A 14,998-nucleotide genomic window follows, 5' to 3' on the forward strand; every position below is an offset into this window, starting at 1 on the left:
TTACAAGGTGATCAGGTTGTCCCACATGGGGCTCATAGTCTTAATCCCCATTTTATAGATGAGGTAACAGGCCCAGAGAAGTGAAGTGACTTGCCCAAAGTCACAACAGACAAGTGGCGGAGTCGGGATTTGAACCCACGACCTCTGACTCCAGAGCCTGGGCTCTTTCCACTGAGCCACAAAGCAGCGTGGGGATTAAGACTGTGAGCACCACATGGGACAACCTGAGCACCTTGTATCCCCCCAGCGCTTAGAACAGTGCTTTGCACATAGTAAGCGCTTAACAAATGCCATTATTATTATTATTATTATTATTATTATTCTCTATTTGTAAAGTGCTTACTATGTGCCAAGCACTGTTCTAGGCTTTGGGGTAGATAGAAGTCAGTCAGACAGGACACAGTCCCTGTCCCACAGGGGGCTCACAGTCTTAATCCCCATTTTACAGATGAGGGAACTGAGGCCCAGAGGAGTGAAATGACTTTCCGAAGTCCACAGCAGACAGGTGGCAAAGGCAGGATTAGAACCCAGGCCCACGCTCTATCCACTGAGCCACGCTGCTTCTCTGTGTCCTCCTCTGATGCTCCTCCTGTTTCCTAGTCGTGTTGCCAAGGACAGCACCGTCATTTGGTTGTTGTTGATGTTCTTTATGAGTTTAAAAAATTAGTGTTTTTCCTTGGTTTTTGTAGCAAATTGGAGAAAACCCTTTCGGAATCAGTCTTGAGTAGCTTCTCCTCTCCCCCTCGTCCCTCTCTCCATCCCCCCCATCTTACCTCATTCCCTTCCCCACAGCACCTGTATATATGTATATATGTTTGTACATATTTATTACTCTATTTATTTTATTTGTACATATCTATTCTATTTTATTTTGTTAGTATGTTTGGTTAGTTCTCTGTCTCCCCCTTTTAGACTGTGAGCCCACTGTTGGGTAGGGACTGTCTCTATAGGTTGCCAATTTGTACTTCCCAAGCGCTTCGTACAGTGCTCTGCACATAGTAAGCGCTCAGTAAATACGATTGATGATGATGATAGTTTCAATCTGATTGGTTTCATAAACCAATCTCAGTGATGGTTTATGAGACGGATGTGGTGTCTGCTGCTGGTGAGGCCTCGAAGTTATCCTGCCGTGTGGTCCTATTGTGTGGTCTTATCCTGTCGAGTCGTGTCCAGCCCATAGCGACGCCAAAGACGCATCTCTCCCAGGACGCCCCAATTCCATCTGCGATCGTTCTGGTAGTCTATCCCTAGAGTTTTCTTGGGAAAAATATGGAAGTGGTTTTCCGAGTGGTCAACTCGCGTCTCCGCCCTCTACTCTCTCCCGGGCAGGGGAGTTTTGACTTGCACGGATTGCCTTCCGCTCACTAGCCACTGCCCAAGCTGGGAATAGAGTGGTTAGGCCTCTGCTTGACTCTCCCTCCTGTAGTCAATCAGTCAATCAATCGTATTTATTGAACGCTTACTGTGTGCAGAGCACTGTACTAAGCGCTTGGGAAGTTGGCAACGTATAGAGACAGTCCCTACCCAACAGTGGGCTCACAGTCTAAAAGGGGGAGACAGAGAACAAAACCAAACGTACTAACAAAATAAAATAAATAGAATAGATATGTACAAGTAAAATAAATAGAGCAATAAATATGTACAAACATACATACATATATACATATATATATTATATATACATATATAGTCATGACTGGTAGAGTACTGGAAAGTCTCCAGATATGTACAAGTAAAATAAATAGAGTAATAAATATGTACAAACATACATACATATATACATATATATACTATATATACATACATAGTCATGACTGGTAGAGTACTGGAAAGTCTCCAGATATGTGCAAGTAAAATAAATAGAGTAATAAATATGTACAAACATACATACATATATACATATATATACTATATATGCATATATAGTCATGACTAGTAGAGTACTGGAAACTCTCCAGATATGTGCAAGTAAAATAGAGTAATAAATATGTACAAACATACATACATATATACATATATATACTATATATACATATATAGTCATGACTGGTAGAGTACTGGAAACTCTCCAGATATGTACAAGTAAAATAAATAGAGTAATAAATATGTACAAACATACATACATATATACATATATATGTATACTATATATACATATATAGTCATGACTGGTAGAGTACTGGAAAGTCTCCAGATATGTACAAGTAAAATAAATAGAGTAATAAATATGTACAAACATATATATATACTATATATACATATATAGTCATGACTGGTAGAGTACTGAAAAGTCTCCAGATATGTACAAGTAAAATAAATAAATAGAGTAATAAATATGTGCAAACATATATACATATATATACTATATATACATATATAGTCATCACTGGTGAAGTACTGGAAAGTCTCCAGATGCAACCCTGAGAGGGATGTCCAGCGCTTAGAACAGTGCTTGGCACATAGTAAGCGCTTAACAAATACCATTATTATTATTATTATTATGTATGATCCTAGGATGCTGCCATTCTCCTTACCAGTCCTCATACGACATGTGCTACCAGGCACATGGCATTGATTGAGAACCATCACCACTATTGCAGAAATAATAATAATAATGGCATTTATTAAGCACTTACTATGTGCAAAGCACTGTTCTAAGCGCTGGGGAGGTTACAAGGTGATGAGGTTGTCCCACAGGGGGGCTCACAGTCTTAATCTCCATTTTACAGATGAGGGAACTGAGGCACAGAGAAGTGGAGTGACTTGCCCAAAGTCACCCAGTTGACAGTTGGCGGAGCCGGGATTTGAACCCCTGACCTCTGACTCCAAAGCCTGTGCCCTTTCCACTGAGCAGCATGGCCTTGGTACCTTTCCCTTCTTTTGGTGTCTGAGCTCTCGTTGGAATGTCAAGGGGATGAAATCAGAATAAATAATTGAATAATTGAAATATCAGAATAAATAATTGAATGTCCAATTGAATAGCACTGTTCTACCTTGTAACCTCCCTAGCGCTTAGAACAGTGCTTTGCACATAGCATTGAATAGAGAAGCAGCTTGGCTCAGCGGGAAAGAGCCCGGGCTTTGGAGTCAGAGGTCATGGGTTCAAATTCCGGCTCCGCCACTTGTCAGCTATGTGGCTTGTACTTCCCAAGCGCTTAGTACAGTGCTCTGCACACAGTAAGCGCTCAATAAATACAAGTGAATGAATGAATGAATGAAAGTCACTTTAACTTCTCTGGGCCTCAGTTACCTCATCTGGAAAATGGGGGTTAAGACTGTGAGCCCTCCGTGGGACAACCTGATCACCTTGACCTCCCCAGTGCTTAAAACAGTGCTTTGCACATAGTAAGTGCTTAGTAAATGCCATGATTATTATTATTATTATTATTATATGAATAAGCACTGAGAATGGTTGTGAATAAATAAGCGTTATGGGTGGCTTTGGGATTGATGGGTTAGGAATTAATTGTGAAAGCCTTATTTTATTTTGTTAGTATGTTTGGTTTTGTTCTCTATCTCCCCATTTTAGACTGTGAGCCCACTGTTGGGTAGGGACTGTCTCTATATGTTGCCAACTTGTACTTCCCAAACGCTTAGTACAGTGCTTTGCACACAGTAAGCGCTCAATAAATACGATTGACGATGATGATGATGAAAGCCTGCCCTTTTTTTTTAACTGATATTTAAGCGCATACTATGTTCCAGGCACTAGGGTAGATACAAGATAAGCAGGTAGGACACAGTCTCTGTATTGGACTCACAGCCTTAACCCCCATTTTCCAGATGAGGTAACTGAGGCACAGAGAAGTGAAGCGACTTGCCCAAGGAGACACAGTAGACAGATGGTGGAGCCGGGTTTGGAACCCGGGTCCTCCGACTCTCAAGCCTCTGCTCTTTCCACTGGGTTACTCTTTTTCTTGGTGGAGATGCATTTTGAGGACAGCTTTTTAACAGGAGGATGGAGTCTAGCTCTCTTCCTCCCTTCAAGGCCCTACTGAGAGCTCACCTCCTCCAAGAGGCCTTCCCAGACTGAGCCCCTTCCTTCCTCTCCCCCTCGCCCCCCTCTCCATCCCCCCATCTTACCTCCTTCCCTTCCCCACAGCACCTGTATATATGTATATATATTTGTACATATTTATTACTCTATTTTATTTTACTTGTACGTATCTATCCTATTTATTTTATTTTGTTAGTATGTTTGGTTTTGTTCTCCGTCTCCCCCCTTTTAGACTGTGAGCCCACTGTTGGGTAGGGACCGTCTCTATATGTTGCCAACTTGGACTTCCCAAGCGCTTAGTCCAGTGCTCTGCACACAGTAAGCGCTCAATAAATACGATTGATCGATTGATTATAAAACGTTGGCTTTGAGATGGGGCAGTAGAAAACGGCTTCCTGGGACGCAGCTCGGCCCGACTGCGGGAGTTCTAATCCCAGCTCCGTCACGTGTCTGCTGTGTGACCTTGGACGGGTCACTTCACTTCTCTGGCCCTCAGTTCTCTCCTCTGTAAAATGGGGATTGAGATTGTGATTTGCTTGTATCCACCCCAGTGCTCAGTACAATACCTTGACCGCAGTAGGCGCTTCACAAATGCTATTATTATTATATGTTGCCAACTTGTGCTTCCCAAGCGCTTAGTACAGTGCTCTGCACACAGTAAGCTCTCAATAAATACGATTGATTGATTATTATTGTTGTTGTTATTCCATGCACTGGAAAATATAAGGGTAACAGCACAGCAGAAACTGTCTTTAAACATGCACTTGTGTAGAACATGCACTAGCGTTTTACTCATAAGCCTTCCCTCTCTCCTCAAATCGAACAGACAGTTCCTCTCCCCCCACCAAAGCCTTATTGAAGGCCCGTCTCCTCCAGGAGGCCTTCCCTAAGCGCTCCTTTCCTCTTCTCCCGCTCCCTTCTGCATTGCCCTGACTTGCTCCCTTCATTCATCCTCCACTCCCTATCCCACAGTACTTATGTCATTCATTCATTCCATTGTATTTATTGAGCGCTTACCGTGTGCAGAGCACTGTACTAAGCACTTGGGAAGTACAAGTTGGCAACATATAGAGACAGTCCCTACCCAACAGTGGGCTCACAGTCTAGAAGGGGGAGACGGAGAACAAAACATATTAACAAAATGAAATAAATAGATAAATATGTAAAAATAAATAAATATATACATACAAACATGCATACATGTATACAGGTGCTGTGGGGAGGGGAAGGAGGTCAGGCGGGGGGTGGGGAGGGGGCTCAGTCTGGGAAGGCTTCCTGGAGGAGGTGAGCTCTCAGTAGGGCCTTGAAGGGAGGAAGAGAGCTAGCTTGGCGGATGTGCGGAGGGAGGGCAACCTGCAATTTATTTATATTGATGTCTGTCTTCCCTCTAGGCTGTAAGTTTGTTGTGGGCAAGGAATGTATTTGTTTATTGTTACATTGTACTTTCCCAAGCACTTAGTGCTTATGCAGGTAGTAAGCAATCAACAGAGCCAGCTGAATGACCGAATGAGCAAAATGGTGTCATCTTTTAGGGCCCCTTTGATAGGCGTGAGCAGTGGTTTTGAGGTGGACGGGAGAACAAGCAGTCCCTATCCATCATCAATCGTATTTATTGAGCGCTTACTGTGTGCAGAGCACTGTACTAAGCGTTGAACGGAACTTCCAGGAACGGAAGTTGGCGTTTCCTGCCTCCCCGGTGGTCCTGGGCTTGGAAGCGTTGCTTTTCAACTCTTCCCTACTGAGAGCTCACCTCCTCCAGGAAGCCTTCCCAGACTGAGCCCCTTCCTTCCTCTCCCTCTCATCCCCCTCTCCATCCCCCCATCTTACCTCCTTCCCTTCCCCACAGCACCTGTATATATGTATATATGTTTGTACATATTTATTACTCTATTTTACTTGTACATATCTATTCTATTTATTTTATTTTGTTAGTATGTTTGGTTTTGTTGTCTGTCTCCCCCTTTTAGACTGTGAGCCCACTGTTGGGTAGGGACTGTCTCTATATGTTGCCAACTTGTACTTCCCAAGCGCTTAGTCCAGTGCTCTGCACACAGTAAGCGCTCAATAAATACGATTGATTGATTGATTTTCACTCCTCTACTGTCACCTGCATTAAGCACTGTGGGTATTTGGGTCTGTATAGTTGTGTACTGTAGAAGTAGATCTGGATCTCACCTTGTCTTTTGGCCAGTAAGATGAATACCTGTATATATGTGTATATACCTGTATATATGTATATATGTTTGTACATATTTATTACTCTATTTATTTTACTTGTACATATCTATTCTATTTATTTTATTCTGTTAGTATGTTTGGTTTTGTTCTCTGTCTCCCCCTTTTAGACTGTGAGCCCACTGTTGGGCAGGGACTGTCTCTATATGTTGCCAATTTGTACTTCCCAAGCGCTTAGTACGGTGCTCTGCACACAGTAAGCGCTCAATAAATACGATTGATGATGATGATGAAGAAGCTGCATCTTTTCGGTGCCGTGCGTGAGTTTACCCCCGTCAACATTTCCTTCATTCATTCAGTCGTATTTATTGAGCGCTTACTGTGTGCAAGAGCACTGTACTGAGCGCTTGGGAAGTACAAGTCGGCAACATATAGAGACGGTCCCTACCCATCAACGGGCTGACAGTCTAGAAGGGGGAACAAAACATGTGGACAGGTGTCAAGTCGTCAGAACAAATAGATAGAATTACAGCTAAATGCACATCATTCACAAAATAAAGAATAGTAAATATGTACAAGTAAAATAGAGTAATAAAGCTGTACAAACGTATATACAGGTGCTGCGGGGAGGGGAAGAGGAAAAGGGGGGCTCAGTCTGGGAAGGCCTCCTGGAGGAGGTGAGCTCTCAGTAGGGCTTTGAAGAGAGCTAGCTTGGCGAATGTGCGGAGGGAGGGCATTCCAGGCCAGGGGGAGGACGTGGGCCGGGGGTTGACGGCGGGACAGGCGAGAACGAGGTACAGTGAGGAAACTGAGGACCTGGTCCAACCTACCTTCTGCCGAACGCAGGACAGAGAGGCAGCAACCCTGACAGGGACCGTCCTGAAACTTTCCAACGAACACTGAAGCAAGCAATAACCAGAGCCGCTCAGTGACGAGAAACCCCAGGTTTTGCAAACGTGAAGTCTCAGTACGGGCAGATGCAGGAAACGTGCGTACGAATATATTTTATTGGTCCACACACAAATTTATTTTAAACACATCTGGCCCTTGAGACCTTCTTTAGTGAGCACATCAGTCTCCCAGTAGTTTACCGGTGTAAGGATTTCGGTAACTGTCCTGTGTATAAGCAGTGTGGTTAGCTGGATTAATCATCCGTCAGTCGTATTTATTGAGCACCTGCCATGAGCAGAGCACTATACTAAGCATCTGGGAGAGTACAGTATAACGATTAACCAACTCACTTCCCGACTACAAGGAGAGGATTAAATCCGTGGACTCCTTCCATTCCAGAAAGACTCCTGCCAGCAAGTGACTTCACGTTAGCACCACGTTTTAAAAAGCATCTTTGGTTTCGTGTAATTGTTTTACAGAGCATCTTTGGTTCTGTTTAATTTTGAACTGTGTGTCTATTACTCGAGGAAAGTTATGTAATAAGTTATCAAGCCCCTGCCCTGGAATTGCCCCTTAGGGTAAGGGTGGCGTGTTATCATCATCATCAATCGTATTTATTGAGCGCTTACTGTGTGCAGAGCACTGTACTAAGCGCTTGGGAAGTACAAATTGGCAACATATAGAGACTGTCCCTACCCAACAGTGGGCTCACACTGTTGAGCCTGTTTTTTTCCGTTTCTGTTTGGCCTCTCAAGTGGAGGATATTTTGCTCACAGTTGTTGGCTGCAGCCGTTGTCTGTAGGTACAGCAAGTGAAAATGATGATGTCAATTTAAAAGATGTAATACCAGTGCAGTTTAGTGAGTTTTCTAGTTGTCTGGTACTTTGGTAATGGGACAAATGTATACCTACATTGGTAAGTAATGGAGATCCTTAAAGGGGAAAAAAATATGTATACACAGCCTGGTTGGTTTAGCCATTCACTTCCCTGGAGGAAAGGAGGAGTCAAGTGGATGACTTAAAATCCCTTTAACCTCTTTTAATTGTGGTGCCCCAAACAACACGGTCTAGTTAGGATCTGATTAATGCAAAATACGGCCCCAACATCACTTCCCAACTCTTGCATAATATACTTCTGTTTGTGCTTATCACACTGACCTCTTAAAAAAAATACACATTTGGTTTTGTGCCTGTGTTTTTTAGGGTAGGGTTACCAGCCTTTGATTCAGGGGAGTGCTAAGATGTCTAATCTTCCTTTGTTTAGTAGAATCTGTTTTCTTCTGTCGAACGCCTTTTTCCTTCTCCTCCCTCCTCTCCCCTCCCCATATCCTTTAAATGATGCCAATTTGGATCCAAACCTAGGGAATTTTTGCAAGTGGGAGATAAAGTTCCTTAGCATAATGAATAGTTTCAGTAAGATTTTGAACAAATACAAAACACTAAAATTGCTTTATATGCATTTTTGTCTCTTGGAATAAAATTATTTCCTTTTTAATGGATAGTAAAATAGTTCCACTTCATGCTCTGGATATTTTGCAATTGGTCACAATTAACCAGTATAATTGATACCAGATGTGAGCTAAGTGCTTCCAGAGTACGTTATTTTTATTATGGGCTTGATAGGGGGAAAGAGGAAGGAACTAAGATCATTTGAATGTGATCAAAAGTTTCCAAACAGAACAACTACATTCTGGTGTGAGTTGTTTGGTTTTTTTTAATTGATTTAAATCTGAGGAGATCTTGTATCAAAAATAATTTCACCAAAATGATAGTTTTTCAGTTCCTTGGTCCAGTGCATCTCTTTGCATTTCCTTTTGCAAAGCGTTTGAATCTTTCAGAGGCTTGTGGAAACCACTGCGTGTCCTTGACTTGAAGCTAATTGTGTGAACCACCACTCTTAAAGTATTTTAAAGAGCTTCTTTCCTTTGCAAGCTACTGTGATCCTATACAATTAAAATCCATTTAAAAGTAGCTGTCACGAGCTTTTCAGGAGACACCTGTTTGTTTTTTTTTGCTAATGCATTTTAGTTACTGACATTATGTTCAGTTTATCTGGATGTTTTTGAAGAGGGGAATAGAATTCTTCACTGTGAACTTTGTAATCGTCAAATAAATGATTCCACATGCCCCAATTCAGCAATTCACCCAGAACCTCGAGCTGTTTTGGATGAGAAAAAATTTGCTTGTGGTGTTTGTTCTCTCTGTGTGCTCGTTGTATGCACAGCTACTTTAAAGTAATAACTTTAAGCGTTAAGTATTTAGATATAAAGTATTACTAAGGGACTAATTAGCATGAACTCTGAAGTGATCACCACAACAAAAATACTTTCCATTTCCATTAATGACATTTTGTGTTCCTCTCAGTCGTAAATGTTTCTTTGTGATCGGTTGGCGTTCTTCTTTGCAAATGTTTCATTATTTTTTTCAGGAACATATAGTCGGTCTGGATGAACCAGCCTCAGGAGCTGGGCAAGAGCAAGCGAAGATCATTCGGTTCGAAAGGCAAGCCGAAGAGTTCCTCAATGCAGTCTTTTACCGAAAAGGTTGGTTTCTGTGAAAGCCTAACCTCTCTTTCTGGGACGGAGGGGGCGGAGAAGTCTGTTTTCTTCAAATATCATCATCATCAATCGTATTTATTGAGCGCTTACTGTGTGCAGGGCACTGTACTAAGCTCTTGGGAAGTCCAAGTTGGCAACATATAGAGACAGTCCCTACCCAACAGTGGGCTCACAGTCTAAAAGGGGGAGACAGAGAACAAAACCAAACATACTAACAAAATAAAATAAATAGAATAGATATGTACAAGTAAAATAAATAGAGTAATAAATATATACAAACATATATATTTCCAAGCTCTAAATACAGTAAGTTGTTGCCCCACGTATGACAGGGACTGTGTCCAACCCACTTACCTCGTCTCTTCCCCAACACTTAGTACAGTGCCTGGAACCTAGTAATAATAATAATAATCATAACATTACTATGTGCAAAGCACTGTTCTAAGCACCGGGGAGGTTGCAAGGCGAACAGGTTGTCCCACGTGGGGCTCACAGTCTTAATCCCCATTTTTACAGATGAGGGAACTGAGGCACAGAGAAGTGAAGTGACTTGCCCAAAGTCACACAGCTGACAAGTGCTCTGCACACAGTAAGCGCTCAATAAATACGATTGATGATGAAGTGGCGGAGCCGGAATTTGAACCCCTGACCTCCGACTCCAAAGCCCGTGCTCCTTCCCCTGAGCCACGCTTGTAGTCGCTTAACGAATACCACAGTTGTTATTATGTGGCGGTTGGCATTTTCACTCGTATCTGGTCCCATTTAAAATCAATCAATCAATCGTGTTTATTGAGCGCTTACTGTGTGCAGAGCACTGTACTAAGCGCTTGGGAAGTACAAGTTGGCAACATGTAGAGACAGTCCCTACCCAACAGTGGGCTCACAGTCTAAAATCAGGTTCTTTTGGCCCCTGATCTCTGCTTCAATGAAATACCTCTTTTTGCCTTTAACTCTTTAGTAAATAGGACAGTTAGAGTTGCAGAGGGGCTTTCTGACTGTTGCAGAATGACCCGCCATCTCGGTCTAAGACAGTCTAAAATCAGGTTCTTTTGGCCCCTGATCTCTGCTTCAATGAAATAACTCTTTTTGCCTTTAACTCTTTAGTAAATAGGACAGTTAGAGTTGCCGAGGGGCTTTCTGACTGTTGCAGAATGACCCGCCATCCCGGTATCCGAGGTCTGAGAAGTAGCAAGAAATCCCGGCCCCACCCTAAACCCAATTTTCTTCAGTACAGATTCATTGTTGTTACCTGGCAGAATGAAGAACATTTCAAAATGGAATTAGAATGTAGAACAAGGCGGTGAGCTTTTTTTTTTTAATGGCATTTATTAAGCACTTACTATCATCATCATCAATCATATTTATTGAGCGCTTACTGTGTGCAGAGCACTGTACTAAGCGCTTGGGAAGTACAAATTGGCAACATATAGAGACAGTCCCTACCCAACAGTGGGCTCACAGTCTAGAAGGGGGAGACAGAGAACAAAACCAAGCATAGTAACAAAATAAAATAAATCGAATAGATATGTACAAGTAAAATAAATAAATAGAGTAATAAATATGTACAAACATATATCCATATATACAGGTGCTGTGGGGAAGGGAAGGAGGTAAGATGGGGGGATGGAGAGGGGGACGAGGGGGAGAGGAAGGAAGGGGCTGAGTCTGGGAAGGCCTCCTGGAGGAGGTGAGCTCTCAGTAGGGCCTTGAAGGGAGGAAGAGAGCTAGCTTGGCGGATGGGCAGAGGGAGGGCATTCCAGGCCCGGGGTTGTCAGGTTGTCCCACGGCGGGGCTCACAGTCTTAATCCCCATTTTCCAGATGAGGGAACTGAGGCCCAGAGAAGTGAAGTGACTTGCCCAAAGTCACACAGCTGACAAGTGGCGGAACCGGGATTTGAACCCATGACCTCTGACTCCAAAGCCTGGGCTCTTTCCACTGAGCCACGCTGCTTCTAAACCTGTACAAACATATAGACATATGTACAGGCGCTGTGGGGAGGGGAAGGAGGGTGATCAGGTTGTCCCACAGGGGGCTCACGGTCTTAATCCCCATTTTGCAGATGAGGTAACTGAGGCCCAGAGAAGTAACGTGACTTGCACAAAGTCACACAGCTGACAATTGGCAGAGCTGGGATTCGAACCCATGACCTCTGACTCCCAAGCCCAGGCTCTTTCCACTGAGCCACGCTGCTTCTCTTTTAATTTGAGATCGATCATCCCCCAAATCTAAAAACATTGAGTCGTGCTTTAATGCCGCAGTTGCGTTGACTGTGGCCACCCAACTCTTTTTTTCCGGCACTTCGTTGCATTCTTTTAGACTGTGAGCCCACTGTTGGGTAGGGACTGTCTCTATATGTTGCCAATTTGTACTTCCCAAGCGCTTAGTACAGTGCTCTGCACATAGTAAGCACTCAATAAATACGATTGATGAAATACGATTGATGATTCTATTCAGGCAGACGCCCGTTCTTGGAGGAGCGTTTCTCCATTCTCCCAACGGCTTTCTATCCAACTTGTACTTCCCAAGCGCTTGGTACAGTGCTCGGCACACAGTGAGCGCTCAGTAAATCCGATTGAATGAATGAATATCCAAAATGCGGAGGAAAAAACGCGTATTGTAGATAAAATCAATCGGAAAGTCCAAATGAGCCGATTATTCCTCCCTCCTGTAGTAGTGGAAGATACCTGGGGAACTGCTGTAGCCCTTTAATACTTTGCAGCAGGCAGAAACCGTCACTCGGCAATATGGTGAATTAACCCGTGACTTTTTGGCCCGAGGTGTTTTTGTTTTTAATTTTTTTTCCTACAAACATCGGGAGAGTAATTTAGACTCAGTAGGTTGAAGTATTTAACTATTTCATTACTCTCATGATCAAAGTAAGCAAAATACAAAGCCTTGGAGTGGTGTCGTATTTTGTCCTCATTCCTGACGTGCAAATTACCCGTACATAGCCGACCCATACTCTTGAAGCGCTTAGTACAGTGCTCTGCACACAGCCCTCAATGATTGAGTGAATGAATTGAATGAACATTTAGAGAACATTTAGAGAAGCAGCTCAGCCTAGTGGCAAGAGCACGGCCTTGGGAGTCGGAGGTTGTGGGTTCTAATCCCAGCTGCCCCACTTGCCTGCTGTGTGACCTTGGGCAAGTCACTTAACTTCTCTGTGCCTCAGTTATCTCTTCCGTAAAATGGGGATTGAGACTATGAGCCCCAAGTGGGACAACCTGATTATCTTGTGTCTACCCCAGCACTCGGAACAGTGCTTGGCACACAGTAAGCATTTAACAAATGCCATAATTATTATTATTATTACTATTATTAAAATGGGGATTGAGACTGTGAGCCCCATGTGGGACTGAGTCCAACCTGATTTGTCTTGCCTCTACCCCAGTGCTTAGACCAGTGCTCGGCACATAATAAGTGCTTAAGAAATACCATTATTATTATGAACATTTCATCCAACCAGCATTTCTAATGGCAATTAAAAGTCCCGTACTCCGATGCTTAGTAAGTCCTAACTTGAGTTTCCCAATATTTAAAGTTTCCATCTGGGACATATAAATCAGCACACAGTAAGCGCTCAATAAATACGATTGATGATGATGATGATGATGATGATGATGATGATGATGATGACCCCACATTGTGTATTTTGGTTTTCGATAAGAAGGTGGAGGTTTGCTTTGGTCCTGTCTGCAGTTTAGCACATAATCGTTGCTGGCTATCCCAGCTCCTCCACTTGTCTGCCGTGTGACCTTGGGCAAGTCACTTTACTTCTCTGGACCTCGGTTCCCGCATCTGTAAATGGGGATTGAGACTGTGAGCCCCACGTGGGACAAGGTCTGTGTCCAACCCAATTTGCTCGTATCCACCCCAGCGTTTAGAACAGTGCCTGGCACATCGTAAGTGCTTAACGAATACCGTAATTATTATTATTATCTTACATCGCATCTGACCCCCACCCAAGATAGAAACGTTAACTACCCATCCCGATCCACAGCTTTGCTGCAGTTCCCCACAGAACAGCGATCCCGCTTTTCGCCGCTTTTTGTCGTGCTGTGATTTCTCAATAATGTCTTAAATAGATGTTGGCCTTCAGGCTTGAAAAACATTCGGTTCTCTAAAAAGGTTAAGGGTTTTGAAAGCCTCGTGCAAACGTACCAATCGCATAATTGGCTGAAGAGGGACTCGGAGAACATTTTATCCACTCCTTTGCCCTCGGGAGAATTTCCATATATTGATCCTTCTGTTAAGGGGCTCCAGAGAAGGAGATTCTGGAGGCTGTTTAAGGAACTAATATATTGATAATATTTATCAAGCGCGCAGTCTCCTCAGCAGTAGGTTAGGTACTGGGATAGATATGGGATGATCAACTGAGACAGAGTCTAAGGTCCCACTCGGGCTCACAGGATCAAGATCCTTCCTCTCCCCCTCGTCCCCCTCTCCATCCCCCCCATCTTACCTCCTTCCCTTCCCCACAGCACCTGTATATATGTATATATGTTTGTACATATTTATTACTCTATTTATTTATCTTGTACATATCTATTCTATTTATTTTATTTTGTTAGTATGTTTGGTTTTGTTCTCTGTCTCCCCCTTTTAGACTGTGAGCCCACTGTTGGGTAGGGACTGTCTCTATATGTTGCCAATTTGTACTTCCCAAGCGTTTAGTACAGTGCTCTGCACATAGTAAGCGCTCAATAAATACGACTGATGATGATGATGAAGAGTGGATAGCCCTATGTCCATTTTACAGATGAGGAAACTGAAGTTCAGAGAGGTTAAGTGCTCTGCCCAAGGCCAGACAGCAAGTCAGTCAATCAAGTAAGCCCTGATTGATTGAATCAGTCAATCGTATTGAGCGCTTACTGCGTTCAGAGCAGTGTACTAAGCACTCAATCAATCAATCAGTTGTGTTTATTGATTGCTTACTGTGTGCAGAGCACTGTACTAAGCGCTTGGGAAGTACAAGTTGGCAACGTATAGAGACAGTCCCTACCCAACAGCGGGCTCACAGCCTAAAAGGGGGAGACAGAGAACAAAACCAAACATACTAACAAAATAAAATAAATAGAATAGATATGTACAGGTAAAATAAATAAATAAATAGAGTAATAAATATGTACAAACATATATACAGGTGCTATGGGGAAGGGAAGGAGGTAGGATGGGGGGATGGAGAGGGGGATGAGGGGGAGAGGAAGGAAGGGGTTCAGTCTGGGAAGGCCTCCTGGAGGAGGTGAGCTCTCAGTAGGGCCTTGAAGGGAGGGTACAATAAAATAGACTTTGTAGCTGTAGTCCCTCCCCACAAGGAGCTTACAGTCTACAGGGAAGACGGACATTGAAATAAATTACTCGGTCTGAGAGGGCTTTG

General features: G+C 43.2%; 1 protein-coding gene across 7 annotated transcripts in view; it reads left to right on the forward strand.

The window, feature by feature from the left end:
• Nucleotides 1-14,998, forward strand: part of LCOR (ligand dependent nuclear receptor corepressor) — a 223,237-nt gene that overhangs the window by 135,536 nt on the left and 72,703 nt on the right. For all 7 annotated transcript variants that reach the window (XM_038743485.1, XM_038743487.1, XM_038743486.1 and 4 more), the window contains one exon: nt 9,491-9,605. The gene's annotated coding sequence lies outside the window, so the exon portion shown is untranslated. The remainder of the gene's footprint in view (nt 1-9,490; nt 9,606-14,998) is intronic.

This window comes from Tachyglossus aculeatus, chromosome 3 (genome assembly GCF_015852505.1).
Source record: "Tachyglossus aculeatus isolate mTacAcu1 chromosome 3, mTacAcu1.pri, whole genome shotgun sequence".
In the NCBI taxonomy this organism is placed as follows: Eukaryota; Metazoa; Chordata; class Mammalia; order Monotremata; family Tachyglossidae; genus Tachyglossus; species Tachyglossus aculeatus.